General features: G+C 38.6%; 1 long non-coding RNA gene across 1 annotated transcript in view; it reads right to left on the bottom strand.

Annotated features, from left to right (window-relative positions):
• Positions 1 to 15587, bottom strand: part of LOC128666870 (uncharacterized) — a 41270-nt gene that overhangs the window by 24130 nt on the left and 1553 nt on the right. The window lies entirely within an intron of this gene.

The following is a 15587-nucleotide window of genomic DNA, read 5'->3' on the forward strand; positions in this document are numbered from 1 at the left end:
GTTATTTGCAAATAAGCAAACCTATACATTTAAAAAAAAAAAAAACAACAACTACTTTATGGGCTATAAATAGATAATCTACAAAACATTTATGCAAAGAAAAAAATTAGTGTATAATGTTCCTTTGAGGGCAAACACGTGGTGTAGTGTTGCCAGGTTGGGGTGGAGGTTCCCCTGATACAATTTCTACGAGAGAAATATATATATATATATAGTAAGATAAATAAAAAGTCCATTCAAAATGGGACATAACTCCTCTAAAGGGTGTTCCAATAATCCTAAATGGCCAAAGGGTTCCCCAGCAGAATATATGAATCAACACCATGGCCCTTTTTGTAATAAGTACCATACTAAATGGTCCCGACTAACTCAAAACAAAGGGTCCAATATATGGCCAGAGGGTGGCTCTTGGAACCTAGATAAAATAAATACCCTAAGTAATGTTTTACTAGAGGTTTCAAAAAAGAACAACCCTACATCAGAAGAGTGGAAAGCATATTTTAAATGGAATACTGAGGCAGTAAAAAGACAGTGTGAGTCGTTAAAGGCTTCACTAGAGGATTATCAAAAAGAAATTAAAAACTTAAAATTAAATCTCCCAGTAAGGGAAGAAAAAGAGCAAAAAAATAAGAAAAAGAGTGCAAGGGGTAAAAGAATAAAATGTTTCACATGTGGAAAGGTGGGACACATGAGCAAAGATTGTTGGTCACTCCAGCAGCACTAAAATACAGACACAATAGCTGCATGTAAGAGGGGTATAGGAATACTGATAGATGGACTGGTAAAAGTATGTGGTAGAAAAAATTGTGTTTAAATGATTAAAAGATTAAATAATACATTAAAACTGTGCTTTATATTTTTTAAGTAGGGTAAATCATGTTTTAGTGTTCTTTATCAGGGAGTACCCATGGACAAAGTAAGTGTATATTATACAATTTTGTAAAAATAGGAATAATTGAGAGGAAATTTATTTCTTTGTTAGATGGTTCAGAATATAATGCTCATGAAAATGTGTATAAATATTGAAGAGGTGCTGGAGATATGTAAGGAGATATTAGAAGTTTGCATGGTGGGTTTTCTACCTTAGGAGTGAATATTTTTGAAGTTTTAATTAGTGGTTGATTGTCAGTGTTCAATGTGTCTCTGCTGTATGATTTTGTCAGAGCAATAGTGCACAATGTGTAGTTTAAGGTAAATGTAGTATTTTGTGTGTATAAGGTTTATTGTGTTCTCCACTGAAATTACACAGAATTATTGATGGTAAATTATATGCCGCAAATTTTCATATATACATGTTGTCTTGTATTGATTTGCAGAACTGGCCAGCTGCAATAATTATGCAAAGACAATATTTAGTTCAAATACTATTTAGTGGATGAATACAATTAAACCAGGTATAATCTTAATGAAAATGTTTGTATATGGTTGTCTAACTTCTTTTACTTAAGTTTTTTAAGTGGAATAAAATGTTTTAACTATAGAAAAATCTGACACAGATAAGACTTTTGAGCAGTCAGACAGTATAGACATAGGAGCTGCGTTGCTATAAGAAAAAGGGTGGAGGGGAGAATGTAGGCTCTGACTGACTGTCAGTTCTTGATAGACAAAGTACATAGCCCTTTGTAAATATAGCCAAAAGCTTTAATGATTATTGGAGTTGGGAATAAGCACATACCAGAACCTTTGAGTGTAACTGTAGGTCCTGAAACAGAATGACATGTTCCAAAACTGTTCAATAATGTCATTAGGAAAGACTTACTGTGTGAACTAGGGAAAGTTTTCCTTAATGTGTCTGGAGGAGAACAAGAAAGTGTATACCTGCCTTGGAGTGATAATTGCAGAATCTATGTATTAAAGATTTGTCACTAATACAATCAGCAGGGGAAGTGTTTTTGAAATTAAAGGGACAGTGTACTTGACATTTTTATTGTTTAAAAATAAAAAAATAAAAAAATAGATGGTCACTTTGTTATTGATAAACTTCTTTTACCGCTGTGATTACTTAGGCCTAGATTTAGAGTTTGGCGTTAGCCATGAAAACCAGCGTTAGAGGCTCCTAACGCTGGTTTTAGGCTACCGCCGGTATTTGGAGCCACTCAAAATAGGGTCTAACGCTCACTTTCCAGCCGCGACTTTTCCATACCGCAGATCCCCTTACGTAAATTGCGTATCCTATCTTTTCAATGGGATTTTTCTAACTCCGGTATTTAGAGTCGTTTCTGAAGTGAGCGTTAGACATCCAACGACAAAACTCCAGCCGCAGGAAAAAAGTCAGTAGTTAAGAGCTTTCTGGGCTAACGCCGGTTTCTAAAGCTCTTAACTACTGTACTCTAAAGTACACTAACACCCATAAACTACCTATGTACCCCTAAACCGAGGTCGCCCCACATCGCCGACACTCGGAAAAAAATTTTTAACCCCTAATCTGCCGACCGCCACCTACGTTATCCTTATGTACCCCTAATCTGCTGCCCCTAACACCGCCGACCCCTGTATTATATTTATTAACCCCTAATCTGCCCCCCTCAACGTCGCCTCCACCTGCCTACACTTATTAACCCCTAATCTGCCGACCGGACCTGAGAGCTAGTATAATAAAGTTATTAACCCCTAATCCGCCTCACTAACCCTATAATAAATAGTATTAACCCCTAATCTGCCCTCCCTAACATCGCCGACACCTAACTTCAATTATTAACCCTTAATCTGCCGACTTGAGCTCACCGCTATTCTAATAAATGTATTAACCCCTAAAGCTAAGTCTAACCCTAATACTAACACCCCCCTAAGTTAAATATAATTTAAATCTAACGAAATTAATTAACTCTTATTAAATAAATTATTCCAATTTAAAGCTACATACTTACCTGTAAAATAAATCCTAATATAGCTACAATATAAATTATAATTATATTATAGCTATTTTAGGATTTATATTTATTTTACAGGTAACTTTGTATTTATTTTAACCAGGTACAATAGCTATTAAATAGTTAAGAACTATTTAATAGCTAAAATAGTTAAAATAATTACAAATTTACCTGTAAAAGAAATCCTAACCTAAGTTACAAATAAACCTAACACTAGACTATCAATAAATTAATTAAATAAACTACCTACAATTACCTACAATTAACCTAACACTACACTATCAATAAATTAATTAAATACAATTGCTACAAATAAATACAATTAAATAAACTAGCTAAAGTACAAAAAATAAAAAAGAACTAAGTTACAAAAAATAAAAAAATATTTACAAACATAAGAAAAATATTACAACAATTTTAAACTAATTACACCTACTCTAAGCCCCCTAATAAAATAACAAAGCCCCCCAAAATAAAAAAATGCCCTACCCTATTCTAAATTACTAAAGTTCAAAGCTCTTTTACCTTACCAGCCCTGAACAGGGCCCTTTGCGGGGCATGCCCCAAGAAATTCATCTCTTTTGCCTGTAAAAAAAAACATACAATACCCCCCCCAACATTACAACCCACCACCCACATACCCCTAATCTAACCCAAACCCCCCTTAAATAAACCTAACACTAAGCCCCTGAAGATCATCCTACCTTGTCTTCACCATACCAGGTTCACCGATCGGTCCAGAAGAGCTCCTCCGATGTCCTGATCCAAGCCCAAGCGGGGGGCTGAAGAGGTCCATGATCCGGCTGAAGTCTTCATCCAAGCGGGTCAGAAGAGGTCTTCCATCCGATTGAAGTCTTCATCCAAGCGGCATCCATCCGGAGCGAAGCGGCAGCATCCTGAAGACCTCCACCGCGGAACATCCATCCTGGCCGACGACTGAACGACGAATGACGGTTCCTTTAAATGACGTCATCCAAGATGGCGTCCCTCGAATTCCGATTGGCTGATAGGATTCTATCAGCCAATCGGAATTAAGGTAGGAACATTCTGATTGGCTGATTGAATCAGCCAATCAGAATCAAGTTCAATCCGATTGGCTGATCCGATCAGCCAATCAGATTGAGCTCGCATTCTATTGGCTGTTCCGATCAGCCAATAGAATGCCAGCTCAATCTGATTGGCTGATAAATAAATACAAAGTTACCTGTAAAATAAATATAAATCCTAAAATAGCTATAATATAATTATAATTTATATTGTAGCTATATTAGGATTTATTTTACAGGTAAGTATTTAGCTTTAAATTGGAATAATTTATTTAATGAGTTAATTAATTTTGTTAGATTTAAATTATATTTAACTTAGGGGGGTGTTAGTATTAGGGTTAGACTTAGCTTTAGGGGTTAATACATTTATTAGAATAGCGGTGAGCTCAAATCGGCAGATTAGGGGTTAATAATAAAGTTAGGTGTCGGCGATGTTAGGGAGGGCAGATTAGGGGTTAATAATTGAAGTTAGGTGTCGGCGATGTTAGGGAGGGCAGATTAGGGGTTAATACTATTTATTATAGGGTTAGTGAGGCAGATTAGGGGTTAATAACTTTATTATAGTAGCGCTCAGGTCCGGTCGGCAGATTAGGGGTTAATAAGTGTAGGCAGGTGGAGGCGACGTTGTGGGGGGAAGATTAGGGGTTAATAAATATAATATAGGGGTCGGCGGTGTTAGGGGCAGCAGATTAGGGGTACATAGGGATAATGTAAGTAGCGGCGGTTTACGGAGCGGCAGATTAGGGGTTAATAATAATATGCAGGGGTCAGCGATAGCGGGGGCGGCAGATTAGGGGTTAATAAGTCTAAGGTTAGGGGTGTTTAGACTCGGGGTACATGTTAGAGTGTTAAGTGCAGACGTAGGAAGGGTTACCGCATAGCAAACAATGGGGCTGCGTTAGGAGCTGAACGCGGCTTTTTTGCAGGTGTTTGTTTTTTTTTCAGCTCAAACAGCCCCATTGTTTCCTATGGGGGAATCGTGCACGAGCACGTTTTTGAGGCTGGCCGCGTCCGTAAGCAACTCTGGTATCGAGAGTTGAAGCTGCGTTAAAAATGCTCTACGCTCCTTTTTTGAAGCCTAACGCAGCCTTTATGTGGACTCTCGATACCAGAGTTATTTTTATGGTGCGGCCAGAAAAAAGCTGGCGTTAGTTTTTCGGGTCGTTACTGACAAAACTCCAAATCTAGGCCAAAGTATCCAAATCTCTGCAGACTACCTACTTATCTCAGTGCTTTTTTATAAACTTGCAATTTGGCAATTAGTGCTGCAGCCTATGAGCCTGCCTAGTTTTAGCCTTTAACAAGGAATACCAAGCGAACCAGGCAGATTTGATGGTGGGAGTAGATTTGGGGGTTGTTTGGAATTGCATGCCCTATCTGAATCATTAAAGTTTAATTTTATTGACCCTGTAAAGAAAAATGTAAATTACCCTGTATTTTACAATACCCCCTGTGTAAAATGCTGATGACTTCGTTTAACATTGCTTAGAAACAGGCTGTAAATATAATATCTGTTATGTTGATTTTGGAGACTGACATACAACTAACATCAATGCTTAAGTCTTTTCATATCCAGGTACTTGCTGCACAGTTAAAGAATGATAATCGTGTAGTGCATGCCATCTCACCTGGTGATCTTATAATGGTTAAAAGTTTTTCTAGAAAAAACAGCCCTACAGCCAAAATGGAAGGGACTTTTCTGTGTACTACTTATCACGCATACAGCCATTAAAGTTGCAGAAGTTAAATCGTGGATCCACGTATCTCATTGTAAATTGGTGCCACCACAGACTGATCCTATCACTGGCAAGGAAATCCAAAAAGACTGAGCGTTTGGGAAGTATTATTCTTTGACAGTGCCTGACTGTTTCCTGAGATTTGACTTATTTTTACTTGTTATTATTCCTGTATGTTGCATTTACATTCTGGTGATGTTTACTAGAGTGTAAAGAAAAATCCCTGATTTATATACCTTCTAATAGTCACTTAGATAATAACAGTTCATTTTGTATGATTTATTTATTCTATTACTGTGTAATTGTTATATGTATACCAAACTCACCATGTATCCTTTTATATTTTTGTGCATTCTCATTGTTCCCAGTTATGTCTGCCATACCACCCATGTGAACAAGACAATGCATTTATTGTTACTGCCACACTGATGGTACAGGTGCATGATGGATCTGTGGTTTCATACCACATATCCATGAGTCTGGTACCTCTGTATTAATAATGTTCTTTCAGTTAAAATACTATTAAATTGGGCATTTCAACAATGTATACAATGTTTCACTATTAATGAAACATTACTATACATTCATTTTTATTTTGCTTAATTTTTTGTAAAGTACATATACAAATTATACTTGTTACATTTTCTCCCAGTGATGATTGGATGAATTATTTTGGCTAATGTATCTGGGAAGTTTTGTATATTGCACCTTCCCCACATTCTCTATTTGTTTTTTGTTTATTTCAGATGGATTATTAGTTTTGAATCCATTTAATAGCAGTGAGCATTCAAGGTAGTTTTGGTGTTAATATAATTGTGCTCAAATACGTATGTACTTATGTTTAGCTATTAGATAGAGATTACAAAGCAATATATTGTATGTCTGTGGCAACCCCAGTCTCTTAAAGGGACAGTACATTGAAAAATTATTTTTATATTAATCTATTTTAGACTTGTAAGAGCAGCTGCAGAGTATAAAATGTATGAGAAATTGCATTTTCGGGTTTATTTGTGTATATTAAGTAGCTGGTTTTGTGCTTTAAAACTACAGCCTATCTTCAGGTAATATCATATTCCATTATGTTATCACTTTGTTTACACAGACTTACATCCTTATCTTTTAATAATGTGGAGAACCAAAGCTCAATACTTAGAGAGAAAAATGGAAAAATAATAATTGTATTACTTACCCATTCTGCATGATACTTAGTTTAGTGTTTTGGTTTCTGATTTAACTTTTGGCCTCTCAGGATGGCTGGGAAAATTGGGAGTACAGATACTGCAAGGTTTGCTAATCTTTGTCGTACTAATTGTTTTTCTTTCTCTCGTAGTAATCTGTCTCAAACTAATGCTACACAAGCTCTGTAACCTCGTCAGCCCAGCAACCAGCAGACTGATGCCCTCCTGTGAAGATTCAGCCCCGCATGTGCCCCATCGCTATGACCACGGTGACTCTATACTGCAGTTTGAAATGGGGTTCACCCGTCGGCAACTAAATCATATTGCTGTTTGATGCTATTGTCACAGAGTTTAACAGCATCAGAGGAGGGACTGTTGAAAATAATAAGCAATATCTGTCTCTGTTTTTTGCAGTGCCTTGTGAGGTCTGAATGGGTTAATTTGTATGTGGGCATTATTAGTCAGGAGGGCAACTCTGGTTAATGGGATCATAAAATATAGCTAGTTCTTAGAGTGTCTGTTTATTTGTTTCTCAATCTAATCTTTTTCTATCCTTGTTTAAGTTCTTGCATTCCAGCTAGTATCAGTAAATACTTAAATCCTGGTTATCTTGATATGCCAAATATATGAATGTATGTACACAACTCATTGTAAACATTGGGAATGTATCTAGTTCATCTCTGACCTTTGTTTTGTTTTGATGTATTCTCAAACACAATTCTGATGTGTAACTGTTATTTACTTATGTTGTGACCATATTTGTTAAAACTCTTGCATTTTTTTTAGCTAGCTAATCATAAACTGTAAATAGCCTAGATGTGGAATGTATAAATACCTGGGAAGGGGACTGACCCCCTCAGAGAAAACTTTGTATTGTTTCTCTCCATACTGCAGTGTGTAATCAATAAACAAACTCTTTTTAACCTGTCTTGGTCTGAAGGAGTTATTCAGTCCAGGGTGAGTATATCACCAACACTGGTTAGAATACACTTTTGATAATGAGCAGCACAGTACTAATCCTGACCTGTTTTGGCATGCCTCCAAGGCGGTCATTAGGGGCAAAATCACGGCATACACAGCCCATCACTTCAAATCCCAAAAGAAAGTCACCACACAACTCCTATCAGATTTGACTACTGCCTACAACGCTTACCTAGCTAACCCCATGGAGATAAACCGCCAAAGATACTACACTGTTAAAAAGGACAGAGATACACACTTACAGATTCTTGATAATAAATTTAACCTGAACAGGCAAGGCAGGTTTTACCTCCATGGTAATAAGGCTGGTAAACTCTTAGCAAACTTAGTGAGACTCCACACGCCCAAATCCATTATAACCGCAATTAAATCGGGGGAGCACCTCAAAACAGACACTAAAGATATAATGCAAGTGTTCACAGCCTATTACAAATCCTTATACACTAGGCAGAATATAAGTGAGGAAGACAAGAACACGTTCTGGCAAAAGGTTACAGTACCCCGGCTGTCGGATACTCAAAGAGACAGCCTTAATTCTCCCATACAGGTACAAGAGGTGCTACGTGCTATTGGAAACTCAAAAATAGGGAAAGCGGCAGGTCCCGACGCCCTACCGATTGAATACTATAAGATTCTCAGACATAGCCCCAACCTTAGCCACCACATATTCTAACTACCTACTAGGGGAATCCACACCAGATGAGAGATTCACGGACGCTAACATTTGCATACTCCCAAAACCAAACAGAGACCATACACAACCCTCCTCATACAGACCGATCTCGTTGCTTAACAGCGACTATAAATTATTCACTAAAATTCTAGCAGATAGATTGGCAGCTTTATTACCGGATGTCATACATCCTGACCAGACTGGTTTTATCAAGCATCGCACTTCAGTGGTTAATATCAGAAAGACACTAGCCGTTATATCCCACTATAATAACCCACACTACACGGATCCACAGAAACCCAGTATTGACGCCTGCCTTCTCGCCATTGACACTGAGAAGGCGTTTGATAGAATAGAGTGGGATCATCTGTACACTTCTTTGGAAAAGTTTGGCATATTTGGAAACTTTCTTAATACACTCCGACAACTGTACACATATCACCATTAGCTTCTATAATCATTAATGGCCAGTTATCCCCACCATTCCTCTTGGAGAGAGGAACCAGACAGGGTTGCCCCCTGTCCCCGTTGCTCTTTAACTTGGCAATAGAACCATTAGCATGTTATATCCGTCAGGGTAGCGAAGGCTTAAGAATTCATAGGCAAACCTTACACCTGTCCCTCTATGCTGACGACCTTCTGTTGTATGTCCCCAACCCACACACCAATGTACCCAACTTGTTACATATACTAAACAAATTAGGCGAATTCTCAGGCTACAAAGTTAATACAGATAAATCCAAATTAACATGGCTACTTAACGCCCAAAAAAAACCCACTACAGGGCACTGATTTAAAAGTAACTACAGGAACCTTCGCCTATTTAGGGATCCACTTACATATTGATACTAATAAATTATACCACCTGAATATAAGTAATACTATAACCCTCATTCATAATCAAGTGAAGGGGTGGAGGAACTTGCCCCTCTCCCTCACAGGTAGGATCCATCTTTTAAAAATGATCATCTTGCCAAAGTTGCTTTACCCCCTTCAGATGCTTCCTATCCTTCTCACAAAACGAGACCTCAATAACTTAGCAACTTTGTTTGGTACGTTTGTCTGGAATCAGGGAAAACCAATAATAAGTAGACTCCAACTGGCAATGCCAATCAGCTCAGGTGGACTTAGCCTCCCTAATCTTAGATGGTATAATTGGGCATCTTTGATCAAGGTTATAGTGGGATGGTTGACCCAATCAGACTATTTTTGTCCCCCCATAGAATATGAATTACTAGCACCAATACACCCTGCTTTCTTGCCACACACCCGGCTTTCAGCCCTCCCCCTGCATGTAAAACAAAACATACTATTAAGTAAACCACACGCGATCGGATGAAGAGGAGCATCCATGTCGCCGAGGGCCACCGCTGACCACCACCGAGGATCACCACATCTGGGAAGACCGCTCCTGACCTCCACTCCGTGCCGCCTTTGCTGTGGATGAAGATGATGGACCTGCCTGGAAGAAGACTTTCTCCGCCGGACTTCTGAAACCGTGAGTACCTATTTGGGGCTTTAGTGTTAGTTTTTGTTTTTTTTTTAACTTAGGTTTTTTGGGCACTTTGAAAAAGAGCTGAATGCCCTATTAAAGGCAATGCCTATACAAATGCCCTTTTCAGGGCAATGGGTAGATTAGGTTTATTAGTGTTAGGTTTTTTTATTTTTGGGATTTGGTGTGTGGGGGGTTTTATGTTAGGGGGACTTTGTTTATTTTTAATTTTAAAGAGCTGTTTAACTTAGGGCAATGCCCTACAAAAAGCCCTTTTAAGGGCTATTGGTATTTTAGCGTTAGATTAGGGGGTGTTTTTATTTATGGGGGGCTTTTTTATTTTCATAGGGATTAGGTTTAATTTTTTTATTTTGGATAATGCGTTTATTTTTCTCTGTATTTCTAGTTTTTATTTTTTGTAGCTTGGGGGGTTGTATTTACAACTAGCTTTTGTAATGTCCGTCGGCAGTTGCGCACGCATCCTCAAAGGAATGTTGGCAGCGCAAGGCAGTCAACAGAATGTTGACTGTTCTTTCACCACCCTATAAAAACCAAAGACCAGGAGAGAGATATTATTTGTAAAATAACATGCATCATTGTTTGTTTGTTTATTTATATACTTTTTGGATAATTACAAAAAATGGTCCGCTTTCACCCACTGAACATAAGGGGTTAAATGTACTCTGGGCGTGTTGTTGTTTTTAATGACGTGTCAATTTTATCCAATGGTGATGTTTCAATTATGTATATAAAGCACACCTGTGGCTGGCACCAGTATGCTATGACTACGGCTTTGCCGAAACGCATAAGCCTGCCAGCTAGAGGTATCCCATCTCTATTTGTTCTACTATGACTGTATGTCCTATTTTAAATAACCAATAAAGGTTATGTTTTATACATTTTACTAGCGCTCCAGTTTCCTTTTTGCTTTGGTGGACTTTCACCACCCTGCCATTTTTGAAAAGCCACCGGGATGCAGCGAAGGCAAACGGAGCATTACAAGAAAAAAAAAAACTGCCTGCAATAAGTATGGAAACAAACTAAACCTAACCTCCTGTACGAAGTATTAAGAAAAAAATAAACTAACCGCCCACACAAAGTATTAAGAAAAAAAACCTACCTAATACAATTATTAACCCCTAAATCCGCAAAACCCCAACATTGCAAACTTCCTAATACATCTATTAACCCCTAAACCGCCAACCCCCATAATGCATTAAACCTAATTTACCTATTAACTCCTACACCGCCAACCCCACAACGCAAAAAATGAATTTAATGACTAAGCCCCCTAATTTAACCTAACACCCCCTAAATTAACCCCTTAATTACAATAAAATTAAATAACATTGCAATAAAAATAATAATAATATATTAATCTAATTTCAAAAACTAAAAAAAGCAAACATTACAAAAATAATAAACGCATTATCCAAAATAAAAAAATTAAACCTAATCCCTATGAAAATAAAAATGCCCCCCAAAATAAAAACACACCCTAATCTAATGCTAAACTACCAATAGCCCTTAAAAGGGCTTTTTGTAGGGCATTGCCGTATGTTAAACAGCTCTTTTACATTAACAATAAACAAAGTCCCCCTAACAGTAAATACCCCCCAACCACCAAACCCCCCAAAATAAAAAACCTAACACTAAAAAAATCTAAACTTCCCATTGCCCTGAAAAGAACATTTGTATGGGCATTGCCCTTAAATGGGCATTTAGCTCTTTTTCACTGCCCTTAAAAGGGCATTCAGCTCTTTTTCAAAGTGCCCAAAAAAAAAAAAAAATTTAAATTAAAAGAAAAAAACCTAACACTAAAGCCCCAAATAGGTACTCACGGCTCCTGAAGTCCGGCGAAGGTCTTCTTCCAGGTGGGTCTATCATCTTCATCCACAGCGAAGGTGGCGCAGAGCGGAGGTCCGAGGTGGTCTTCATAGATGTGGCGATCCTCTGCGGCGGCGCTCCTCGGCCTCAGCGGCGGTCCTCGGCCAAGGCGTGGAGGTTCCCTTTCATGCGATTGTCAGCCGCACACTGAAGAGAGGGCTATTGGTAGTTTAGCATTAGATTAGGGTGCGTTTTTATTTGGGGGGGGCTTTTTTATTTTCATAGGGATTAGGTTTATTTTTTTATTATGGATAATGTGTTTATTTTTAATGTGTTTATTTTTTCTGTATTTCTATTTTTTATTTTTTGTAGCTTTGGGGATTGTATTTACATCATATAGACTGCCCTCTATAGTTCCTATATATCTGTGGTCTGCCCCTCGTGGTCTGACCTTCTAGGTCTGGTGAACATACTCGGCCAAAGGGGTGCGTTAGCTACGCATGCTTTTTTTTCCCCGCACATTTTAAATACCGCTGGTATTTAGAGTTCACAGAAGGGCTGCGTTAGGCTCCAAAAAAGGAGCGTATAGCATATTTACCGCAACTGCAACTCTCAATACCAGCGGTGCTTACGGACGCGGCCAGCTTCAAAAACGTGCTCGTGCACGATTCCCCCATAGGAAACAATGGGACAGTTTGAGCTGAAAAAAAACCTAGTCTGCACCTAACACCCTAACATGTACCCCGAGTCTAAACACCCCTAACCTTACACTTATTAACCCCTAATCTGCCGCCGCCGCTATCGCTGACCCCTGCATTTTATTATTAACCCCTAATCTGCTGCTCTGTACACAGCCACCACCTACGTTATCCCTATGTACCCCTAATCTGCTGCCCCTAACACCGCCGACCCCTATATTATATTTATTAACCCCTAATCTGCCCCCCACAACGTCGCCACCAGCTACCTACAATAATTAACCCCTAATCTGCCGACCGCACCTCACCGCTACTCTAATAAAGTTATTAACCCCTAATCCGCCTCACTCCCGCCTCAATAACCCTATAAGAAATAGTATTAACCCCTAATCTGCCCTCCCTAACATCGCCGACACCTAACTTCAATTATTAACCCCTCAATGCGAGCTCAATCTGATTGGCTGATCCAATCAGCCAATCGGATTGAACTTGAATCTGATTGGCTGATTCCATCAGCCAATCAGAATTTTCCTACCTTAATTCTGATTGGCTGATAGAATCCTATCAGCCAATCGGAATTCGAGGGACGCCATCTTGGATGACGTCCCTTAAAGGAACCTTCATTCTTCAGTTGGACGTCGGAAGAAGAGGATGGATCCGTGCTGGAGGTCTTCAAGATGGAGCCGTTCGTCATCGGATGAAGATAGAAGATGCCGCTTGGATCAAGATGGTTGCCGGTCTGGATCTCCTCTTCTTCCCGGATAGGATGAAGACTTTGGAGCCTCTTCTGGACCTCTTCAGCCGCCGCTTGATAGAAGACTTCAGCCGAATTATGGATCGCCAGCCCCCGCTTGGGCTTGGATGAAGACATCAGAGGCTCTTCTGGACCAATCGGTGAACCTGGCATGGTTAAGACAAGGTAGGAAGATCTTCAGGGGCTTAGTGTTAGGTTTATTTAAGGGGGGTTTGGGTTAGATTAGGGGTATGTGGGTGGTGGGTTGTAATGTTGGGGGGGCGGTATTGTATGCTTTTTTTACAGGCAAAAGAGCTGAATTATTTGGGGCATGCCCCGCAAATGGCCCTTTTCAGGGCTGGTAAGGTAAAAGAGCTTTGAACTTTTTAAATTTAGAATAGGGTAGGGCATTTTTTTATTTTGGGGGTCTTTGTTATTTTATTAGGGGGCTTAGAGTAGGTGTAATTAGTTTAAAATTGTTGTAATATTTTTTCTAATGTTTGTAAAAAAAAATTATTTTTTGTAACTTAGTTCTTTTTTATTTTTTGTACTTTAGTTAGTTTATTTCATTGTAGTTATTTGTAGGTATTGTATTTAATTAATTTATTGATAGTGTATTGTTAGGTTTAATTGTAACTTAGGTTAGGATTTATCTTACAGGTAATTTTATAATTATTTTAACTAGGTCGCTATTAAATAGTTAATAACTATTTAATAGCTATTGTACCTGGTTAAAATAAATACAAAGTTGCCTGTAAAATAAATATAAATCCTAAAATAGCTACAATATAATTATTCGTTATATTGTAGCTATATTAGGGTTTATTTTACAGGTATGTATTTAGCTTTAAATAGGAATAATTTATTTAATAAGAGTTAATTTATTTCGTTAGATTTAAATTATATTTAATTTAGGGGGTGTTAGGGTTAGGGTTAGACTTAGCTTTAGGGGTTAATCCATTTATTAGAGTAGCGGCGAGATCCGGTCGGCAGATTAGGGGTTAATAATTGAAGTTAGGTGTCGGCGATGTTAGGGAGGGCAGATTAGGGGTTAATACTATTTCTTATAGGGTTATTGAGGCGGGAGTGAGGCGGATTAGGGGTTAATACATTTATTATAGTAGCGGTGAGGTCCATTCGGCAGATTAGGGGTTAATAAGTGTAGGTAGGTGGAGGCGACGTTGGGGGCGGCAGATTAGGGGTTAATAAATATTATGTAGGTGTCGGCGGTATTAGGGGCAGCAGATTAGGGGTACATAGGGATAACGTAGGTGGCGGCGGTGTGCGGTCGGCAGATTAGGGGTTAAAAATTTTTAATAGAGTGGCGGCGATGTGGGGGGGCCTCGGTTTAGGGGTACATAGGTAGTTTATGGGTGTTAGTGTACTTTAGAGCACAGCAGTTAAGAGCTTTATAAACTGGCGTTAGCCCAGAAAGCTCTTAACTCCTGACTTTTTTCTGCGGCTGGAGTTTTGTCGTTAGATTTCTAACGCTCACTTCAGCCACGACTCTAAATACCAGCGTTAGGAAGATCCCATTGAAAAGATAGGATACGCAATTGACGTAAGGGGATCTGCGGTATGGAAAAGTCGCAGCTGCAAAGTGAGCGTTAGACCCTTTCCTGACTGACTCTAAATACCAGCGGTAGCCCAAAACCAGCGTTAGGAGCCTCTAATGCTGGTTTTGACGGCTAACGCTAAACTCTAAATCTAGGCGTAAGTCTCTTATTTCCCTTTCTATATATTTGGAATATTGTTTTATACAGTGATCTGTCCCTCTATATCGGTTTAATGCCCTGCAATCTACCTATTTAAAGGGATACTGAACCACAAAACTATCTTTAGAGATTCAGATAAAGCATAGAATTGTAAAAAAAGTTTCCAGTTAATTTGTATTATTACATTTGTTTTCATTCCCATGGTATTCTTTGTTGATAGGTGTCTGGATCACTGCATTTCAGGGTATAATGCTTCCATCTAGTGCTCTTGCAATTAGATAACATTCTTGCGAAACTGTTGCCAAATATTGCTCCAGACAATTGCACACTCCTGAGCCTACTATTAAAACTAGAAAATATGATTAAAAAATTTTGAAAGCTTTTTAAAATTGCATGCTTTAGCTGAATAATAAAAGAAAAAAATGAGGTTTCATGTTCCTTTAAGTCTGAGAATCTGCAATCGCCCCTTTAAGTCTTTGATCTACCCCTAAAGGTCTGTCATCTGCCATTCTGTGTCTGACCTGCCGCTGTAGGACTGCAGTAAGCTCATCTAAATCAATAACTTGCCCTTTAGGATCTGTGAACTTCTTCTTTAGCGCTGTTATCTGACTCTATAGGTCAATAACGTGGCCTCAAGG

Source organism: Bombina bombina, chromosome 7 (genome assembly GCF_027579735.1).
Source record: "Bombina bombina isolate aBomBom1 chromosome 7, aBomBom1.pri, whole genome shotgun sequence".
Classification (NCBI taxonomy): Eukaryota; Metazoa; Chordata; class Amphibia; order Anura; family Bombinatoridae; genus Bombina; species Bombina bombina.